This window comes from Blennius ocellaris, assembly GCF_963422515.1.
Source record: "Blennius ocellaris genome assembly, chromosome: 19".
In the NCBI taxonomy this organism is placed as follows: Eukaryota; Metazoa; Chordata; class Actinopteri; order Blenniiformes; family Blenniidae; genus Blennius; species Blennius ocellaris.
This window is the reverse complement of record NC_137668.1, coordinates 22,790,627-22,799,444: the sequence shown is the minus strand read 5'-3', so window position 1 is coordinate 22,799,444 and position 8,818 is coordinate 22,790,627. Positions and strand designations below refer to the sequence as shown.

The 8,818-nt window shown below is 44.7% G+C and overlaps 1 protein-coding gene across 1 annotated transcript in view; it reads right to left on the bottom strand.

The window, feature by feature from the left end:
• Nucleotides 1-8,818, bottom strand: part of LOC308144074 (partitioning defective 3 homolog) — a gene marked incomplete at its 5' end in the record, with an annotated part of 381,275 nt that overhangs the window by 70,165 nt on the left and 302,292 nt on the right. The window lies entirely within an intron of this gene.

The following is an 8,818-nucleotide window of genomic DNA, read 5'->3' as shown; positions in this document are numbered from 1 at the left end:
CAGGAACAGAGGAGTGAAATGAAAGAAAAGGAGTGAATGCAGACAGCGGAGGGAGAGGCGCGGTAATGAAGCAGAACAGATCCCACGACGGCCGGAATGAAGGGAAAGGTTGCGGGGTGGGCGCGCTCCCCGTCACAACTCCCTCCTCCTCCACCTTTTCTATGTTATGATCACATTTAGAGCGGCTCCGTCTCCTTCTGCGTTATTTCCAGGAGAGACAAACGCACTTTGCATTGTCCTGAATCACTTGTATAAATCACTTATGCTTCAGGGTTGGAGCCAGTCCCATCAATTTATATAGAGTTCCGGCTCTCGCCGAGAATGTGAGGAGGTTTTTTTTTTTGGTGAGAGATGAAAATTAGAGATAGCATTCAGGGATATTATTGATAATAGCACTGTTGTGCGGCTCTGAAGAACAGAGCGCTTCTATAGAAAAGAATCAGAAAATTGCTGCTGAATTCAGACGCACTTGTAATACTGATGTAAAAAAAAAAAAAGAAATATATATATATATATATATATACAATGTCTCCCATGAGCCATGTGGAAAGCTCGGTGAATCATTCAGGCACCAGAACCCAGGACTAAATCCTAACCTCTTCATCTCATGGTTTATGCTCTCAGAGGACGGTGAGAACTTGTCGCTCGGTCCTGACGAAATGCGGCGTGTACGCCCGCCTGTGAAACAGATGTCTGGTGATTATGTAGAGATACACTGGGACAATAGGCGCGACGACAGTTTACACATGATCCTACGACAGACACATTTTCTCAGACACACTAACTATAAAGCAAAGCCTAGTCACGTGGGTTTTTTTTTTTTTTTTAAAACCTTCACAGTGGGAGAACTTGGAATTACGTGTGAGCTCACAGAGCATGCAGGCAGGAAGCGTGGAAATGTGAATTACAACTGCTGCTGTAGTGTTTTCCGTCTGTGTACCGTCACATACTGTGGGAATGAAAGAGGGCAGAACAACAACATCGCTGACATAACACATCGCAAAATGTTTACATGGGCTTTGTAATTAGATGGATTTAATGTAAAGGATGAAATTACTCCCAACTAACATTTTCCATGATGACACTTGATAGCTTCTATAATTAAAAAGCTGCTTCTTTGAATATAGTCTTCAAACTTGACAGTTATTTTCATTGTGCTGGCAGCCACAACAAACCCAATGTCTGAAAATGGGCGTATCCTTAACAGATGGACAAACAAGTTGTCATTCTTTAGTTAAATTACATTTTTCTATATTGGGTACTCCATTGACGTATTCTTTCATATATTTCTTATCTTCTGAAAAGCTATTAAGACCATCTATCAGTGGGCAATAATATCAGATTACAGCCAACAAGTTAAGCTGCGGGTTAGGAACACCTAAATTCTGTATTTTATTATTAGATAATGTATTATTAGTCAGTCTTTAAAAGAACAGTAATACATTCACATTGAAGCTTGATGGAGTAGACAGCTTTTCACACCTTTGAGCCAATTCATGATGAAAATTAGTGTTTTGACGAAATAAATATAGATATTATTCCTCATAATTCATAAAATTATGTAGTTTTGTATTCATTATGAGTATCAATGGACTATTTAATGCATAGGTTGAATGCTTCATCTCACAATGGCGTTGAAAATGTAGAACAACCTTGCTAATTGGATCTTCCTCGGCTCATTCAACACTCACAACGTGAAGTATCGCAAAAGACGGGCCCGCCACTGCTTCCACAAACCTGCTGCCATAAACAAAGTGTACGACAAGAAAAGCAAACCAATTTCGAGCTTGTGGAGTTGATTTTTTTAATCAAACAAGCATGAAGGGAATTGCTGTCTGGAAGGATCTTTATCTCAAACATCTGGTGCACTTTGTCAAATCTTCAGACATCAGGAATGTGGAGCATGAACAATTTGTCTGCAGAAAGAAAACAAATGTTGCACAACCACCGTGTTCAACCGTCACTGAGCCCCCCCCCCGTATGAAGCTATGAAGCGCTCGGCTAAAAGTGATTCCGCACAATCGTTTCCTGGTCGGACACATTATTAATAAATAACGCGCGCGGAGAAAAGAGCGCCATCGCAGATGTCGACCCTCGATGTCTGGATTCACACCTCGGCGAGAACATCAGTGCCATGCCCAGCTCATAAACACAAAACCATAAACTGCTTACCTCGTCGAGCCACGGTGCGACGCGACAGATAAATCACCGCTTCCTACAAAAGGTCATAAAAAAAGAAAAGGGGGGAAAAAAAAAGCAAAAAGCTGTGGATTTTAATTGACGTCCCCGACTACCACTAAAACACGACCATTATCCCGACTGAAAAGTGAGTGCGGGTCGGCCCGGCACTGAGCCTTTAATGACGGCCATATAACTACAGGATGGGGATTATTCTTTATGTTTAATCATGGCAGAGGAGACGAGCGCTTCCCGGACGATGCCTCTCGGCGGGACGCTTTCAGGCCATCAGGCTGGGAGGCTGTGAAGTCGAGGGATGCCGGAGTGGAGAGGATTGCTTGATGCGACATGAAACCAACGTTCCTCACAATGAAAATAAAAAATACATTTTGTTGTCTGCTGCGCCGCTGCAGCCATTCGAGGATCGATGTTTCACAACTAATGAAATAATGAGACACTCCTTTTACACGTCAACCACGCAAGCGGAGATGTCTCTTTTTTTCCATTTTTTAGATCAGAAACGTGTTGCATTTAAATGAAAGTGTCTTGAAAACTGTCTGTTTACACGGCATCGGCAGAAACGGTGAAAACGTAGTTATCACGCCAGGCCACGAGTCGGCGCCGTTGGTTGTTTTTGTAATGAAACCACAGACGCATGCATGCGAGTACAAGTTGGATTGTCATTACGGTGTTATTACATGGGGGGAGAAGAATACTCGAATGCGGCTGTGGTGTGCAGGCAGAGTAGCAGGATCATTTAAAAAAAAAAACTCGAGTTATCAGTAGCTCCTCATCGTTCCCACGTAAACGAGGCCCGAACGTTCTGTATTATGGCCTTTAGATAAAAAGAAAAACTATAAGACCTTTATCGGAAACATAAAGGAGCCAAAGCAGAGGCAGGAATTACTCAGTTAAAGAGCAAAGAAGAAGATAATCTGAATGTGAAGATAATATAATGCCTCTGAAGCCTGTTGAATTCTGTGTTTGGTCCATTCAAATGTCCACGATCTGTCTTGTGTGGATTTACTTATCAGATGTGGAGCAGGCTGCCGATGCCAGTGTTCTTTTTGTGGGTTTTTTCTGCAGAACTACCAAGGTATAACTCAGCCAAACAAGACAAATGTGAGGGCAAGTAAACATGTTGCAGTCGATGAAATTTGTGTTCATTAGTCAAGGAATTCACTTCCAAGAGACGCTGGAGAAGAAAGCGGTGGAAAGTACTAGCGGGGGCCGATCACTGGAAATCATTAACGACATTTAGTCCAGTTGTTAAACCAATTCAATAAGTCTTACCGAGTTAAAATGCTTTTGGTTTATTAGCTTCCCCAGAAAATCCCGCCTGGCGTAAACAACGCGGAGATGCTCGGGCCATTCCGTCGCACGAGTCGGCTTTTCCTTGAAAACGTCGCCAGGCCCCCCCCCCCGAGACCTTTGGCTCCAACATGATCGGCGATGACATCACTGGCCCATTACAGGAGCCCAACAAGGCCATTCGCCGACATTACTCCGTCTCACAGGGCTAAGAGCATTTTTACAGGCATGCTGATGGCATTAGACATGTCTGGTAGCCGGCACCGGGTTTTATTAGGTCCCACAGTGGGCCGCTCCGAATCCGGTGACTTGAAGAATCCCGATCTGCTGGAGGGGCCGAGAAGCCGAGTCCGGGCACCAAGCAGAGGCTGGAGCGGAGTGATACCCCCTGGGCTTTCCCCTGGTGTATTCTGGTTCTAATTCTGTTCTGGCCATGTGGGATGATGGGAGTAATAGTCAGGAAATGAGCCCCGTGTTCACTGTATGACCACAGGTTATACACTCTGCTGACATAAATGGCGATCCAACACTGCAGCTTGGAAAATGTGGGGGCCTGTCCAACAATACGGAGCCAGAGGTGGAACGCAAACAATTGAACCGCTTCAGTCGGGAAATTGCAATTTCTGGTTACAGTTCTTACGTTTTATTTAACACCCGGCTGTCACAACATAAACCCAGCTGTCAGACTGCCACAATTCAATTCATTCGATCTCGCGGCAAAGTTATCAACGTGTCGAAGTGGAACGAGACGTCATTATGCCGGAAATTATTGCTTCTCCCGGGCCGGCGTGAAAGGCCTACAATTATCTGAGAGACGGCGATGAAAAATTTGGTTTTGAGACTTTCAAAAAAGGCTGGGATGAATTTGAGCACAAACAGCAGAAAAGAGAAAAAAAAAACACACAAAAAAAACCCGCCAGTGCTGTGTGCGATTTCAATACCTCCTCATGAGTCAATCTGAAACATTGGAAGTGGGCTTAAGACAGATGGAATGTGTCGCTGGCTGGTCTTGTGGATTTGGGACGTATTCACCCATTCAGCTCCTTGTAATTACAAAAGGCTTTCGCCAAGATCCGATTTGCCGCCGGGAGCTTGTCGACGGCACGGGGATTGGAACGCGACAATGGCGTAAGTCTGACAAAAAAAAAAAAAAAAAAGGAATATGGATACTGTTCTTAAAATAGAGGGAACTCGTGCTGCTCTGTGGCGAGTGCACAGGCTCGCCGGCTCAGATGTGGGCAAGGTAAATTTAATTATGTGCCCTACACACTGGCTGGGTTTCGATTAGAGGGAACTCACTTCTTGATACAGCCGTACCCCAGTGACCACTTAGAAAACAGAGTTCAGGACACACTCTGGTGTTTTATGGAGAAGGTAACTGAGTTAAAGGCATAAGTCTTTGTAGAGCCATCTGCTCTTTGTAAAAAGCTGTTGACGTGAAAAAAAATCTCGCTCGTTTGCTCGGGCCCTTCAAATTGCATTTTCAGGCAGCCAAACAAAAAGAAAAAAACACTCACCCTTCGGCAGATAGAAGGTTTCACCTCAAACACCCTGCACAAACATCATCATGAACAGTCAGGCTCAAATCTAAAACTGTAGGAACAAGGAGAAAAATACTGTTTTGAGTGAGCACGGAGGGGAGCGGGGGTGAATTTCTGCTGGACGGTGTTGTGAAGAGCCCAGAGGCTGATGACGGTAGCCTGTAAGGTTGTTTTTTTTATTTCTTTTAAAGTAAATCAGTCAGTCTGTGAGGTGAAGCTTGTTCTGCTGCAGGCTTTGGAACAAACAGAGTGTTTTTAGATTTGCTGGTCACGAAGCTGTGTGGTTTAGGTGAATTATAATGATGACATTTTCTTTTTGTCCTCGGACCACAGGTTTATGAAATAATAAATACCAAACGGGTAACAATTATTACATTTTACAAGGTTACTGCAAAGGTCGCTTGACAGCATGCTGAATATCCTGTTCACAGCTGGGTAACATTTTTTATTATAGATATTATGTTCTGATTGGTTGCATTCATTCATTGATTAGATAGAGTGATGAGTTTTGCCAACCTATTTTATCATTCTAAATTCAAACAACCAACTCAAGACGTCAACCAACCAGCCAAGGAAACCAACCAATTAACCAAGGAAACCAACCAACTAACCAAGGAAACAAACCAACCAATCAACCAACCAATCAACCAACCAACTAACCAAGGAAACCAACCAATTAACTAACCAAGGAAAACAACCAACTAACCAAGGAAACCAACCAACTAACGAAGGAAACCAACCAATCAGCCAAGGAAACCAACCAACTAACTATGGAAACCAACCAACCAATCAACCAACCAGCCAGCCAAGGAAACCAACCAACTAACGAAGGAAACCAACCAATCAGCCAAGGAAACCAACCAACTAACGAAGGAAACCAACCAATCAGCCAAGGAAACCAACCAACTAACTAACCAAGGAAACCAACCAACCAATCAACCAACCAACCAACTAACCAGCCAAGGAAACCAACCAACCAGCCAAGGAAACCAACCAACTAACTAACCAAGGAAACCAACCAACCAACCAACCAGCCAAGGAAACCAACCAACCAACTAACCAACCAACTAACCAGCCAAGGAAACCAACCAACCAGCCAAGGAAACCAACCAACCAGCCAAGGAAACCAACCAACCAATCAACCAACCAACTAACCAGCCAAGGAAACCAACCAACCAGCCAAGGAAACCAACCAACCAGCCAAGGAAACCAACCAACCAACTAACCAAGGAAACCAACCAACCAACCAACCAGCCAAGGAAACCAACCAACCAACTAACCAACCAACTAACCAGCCAAGGAAACCAACCAACCAGCCAAGGAAACCAACCAACCAATCAACCAACCAACTAACCAGCCAAGGAAACCAACCAACCAGCCAAGGAAACCAACCAACTAACTAACCAAGGAAACCAACCAAATAACCAGGGAAGCCAACCAATCAGCCAAGGAAACCAACCAACTAACCAAGGAAACCAACTAACTAACCAAGGAAACCAACCAACCAACCAGCCAAGGAAACCAACCAACTCACCAAGGAAACCAACCAACCAGCCAAGGAAACCAACCGACTCACTAACCAAGGAAACAAACCAATCAACCAATCAATCAACTAACCAAGGAAACCAACCAACCAGCCAAGGAAACCAACCGACTAACCAAGGAAACAAACCAACCAATCAACCAACCGACTAACCAAGGAAACAAACCAACCAACCAACCAACCAACTAACCAAGGAAACCAACCAACCAGCAATGGAAGGATGGAGATTCCACACAGGGAACATTGACATTCACATGTGTTGGATGAAATCTAAAGGAAACGACACGTTCCTACAAAATATAACGATGGAATCATATTTTACTATGTTAAGCAAAAGTATTAAAATACTGCATCAGTCGGGGCTGTGTAACCAGAGATAAATGAGATTGATAAAAGATAAAACGGCTAAATCACTGACTCAAAGCAAAGATAAATCTTAATTAGACAGAAAGAAAGAAGCACCAATGACAAGATGGGATAAAGGAAATAAATGAACACTAATCCATGGAATTGGTGGATTAAAAGTTAGTTTATTCGTGTTCCCGTTGTTCAACTTTGCCATGAGGGAATATTGTTTACTCTGCTTTGTTTCACTTCCAGTAAGAAGACGCAGTAAACAACAGCTCACACGCAGGTAAACAATGACGTCGTTGGCCTCGAGTCAGCGGCTGCAAACATGGGAAGGCGGCAGAGGCCCGGCCCGGCGCTGTCAGCTCACTTTTCCACGGGTTCCATGTGTTTACAAAGATGAAGAGGTGTGAGAGTCACGGTTCACTCCGCCGTCGCCGGCCTCTCCATCACATCCTGCGAGAGCCCGCGTGGCGGAGACGCGTCTTATTTGCGTAACCGGCACACTTGCAGTGTGGGTTATTCAAATTGAGAAAAAAAAAAACCTCACTCAGTGGATCCAGAGAGGAGCACTTCCCCAACGTTTGCTAACAGCGTGTTCTCCGCCGCGCTTCCTCCCAATTAGTCGCTGTGACATTTTCAAAAACAAATCGTCGCGCTCGTCGCGAAATTGCAGAGGAAAACTCGCCAGGCCCGGCGTGCCGATCGCTCTTTTGTGAGTTACGGCCTTCAAGGGAGCGGGGCGGAGGACGGGGGGGGGGGGGGGGGAGGGGGGGGATGGGGGGGGTGGTGGGAGGGGATTAGGCATCCATTTTCAGCCGCTGATTGTCGGGGATGGTGCTGATCAACAGCCGAGGTTTCGGCAGCCCCCCCCCCGGCCATGTTCAACCCCCCCCCGCCCATCCCCGCCTCATCTGCCGGGGCACGTCTGCCCTAAATGGCACGCTCCCCGCTTCCCTTTCATCTCCTGGTGAAAATTCATTATTTACCGTGCGCGTGTCTTCCAGGCTCTGAAGGACGTTGATAAAATACTGTACTGCAACCTTAATGAGCTTGATCCACTTGATGTAGGGTTGAAGATGAGGTGGGTCTATATCTCTCTCTCACACACACACACACACACACACACATACACACACACACTCTTCTACACCATCTCCCTCTCTTTTTTTACTCCCTCTCAATCTGCTTTCAGGCTGTTTGCTTTCTTAAATGAACGTAATGGTACAAACGGAGGATAAATTGCTTTCTGTGCGCTCCATCTCATCACATCTATCCCACAGGGCCCCTTTCTGAAGTGGGACAGAGAGAGAGAGAGACAGATAAAGAGAGAGAGAGAGAGAGAGAGAGAGAGAGAAAACGGAAAATAACTCACTTGCTCTGCCTGCAAGTTGCATGTTGCTATCAGTGTAGAAACCCCGGCGATAAGGCTGATGTGGATACGGAGCGTTACGATCTGCTGCACAGAGTCAAGGCCACGTCAGTGTGTGTGTGTGTGTGTGTGTGTGTGTGTGTGTGTGTGTGTGTGTGTGTGTGTCACAACTTCACCCTGGTTTTGTAAATGATCTGCAGGCTTTTAGGTGAAACTTTTCACAAGCTTTGCAGACACTGACTCTGCTGAACACATGACCTGAAAACTCACCTCATTAAAAGGAGACATATTGTCTTTCTCGCTATATCCCAACTAATGCATCCATTCAAGTTACCCTATCTGGTTATATAGCTAATAAGATGTGTTGCTTTGGGAAGTTTTGCAAATTAAAGCAACTGTAAGTGTCTTATAATCACACAGATTCTCTTGGCCCTTTGCTTTGACTGATGTATTTCTTTGTTAGAAGCTCATTTTTAAAGATATGAGGAAAAATGTGTGACCTTTTGTAAATAGTTTTACAAAAAC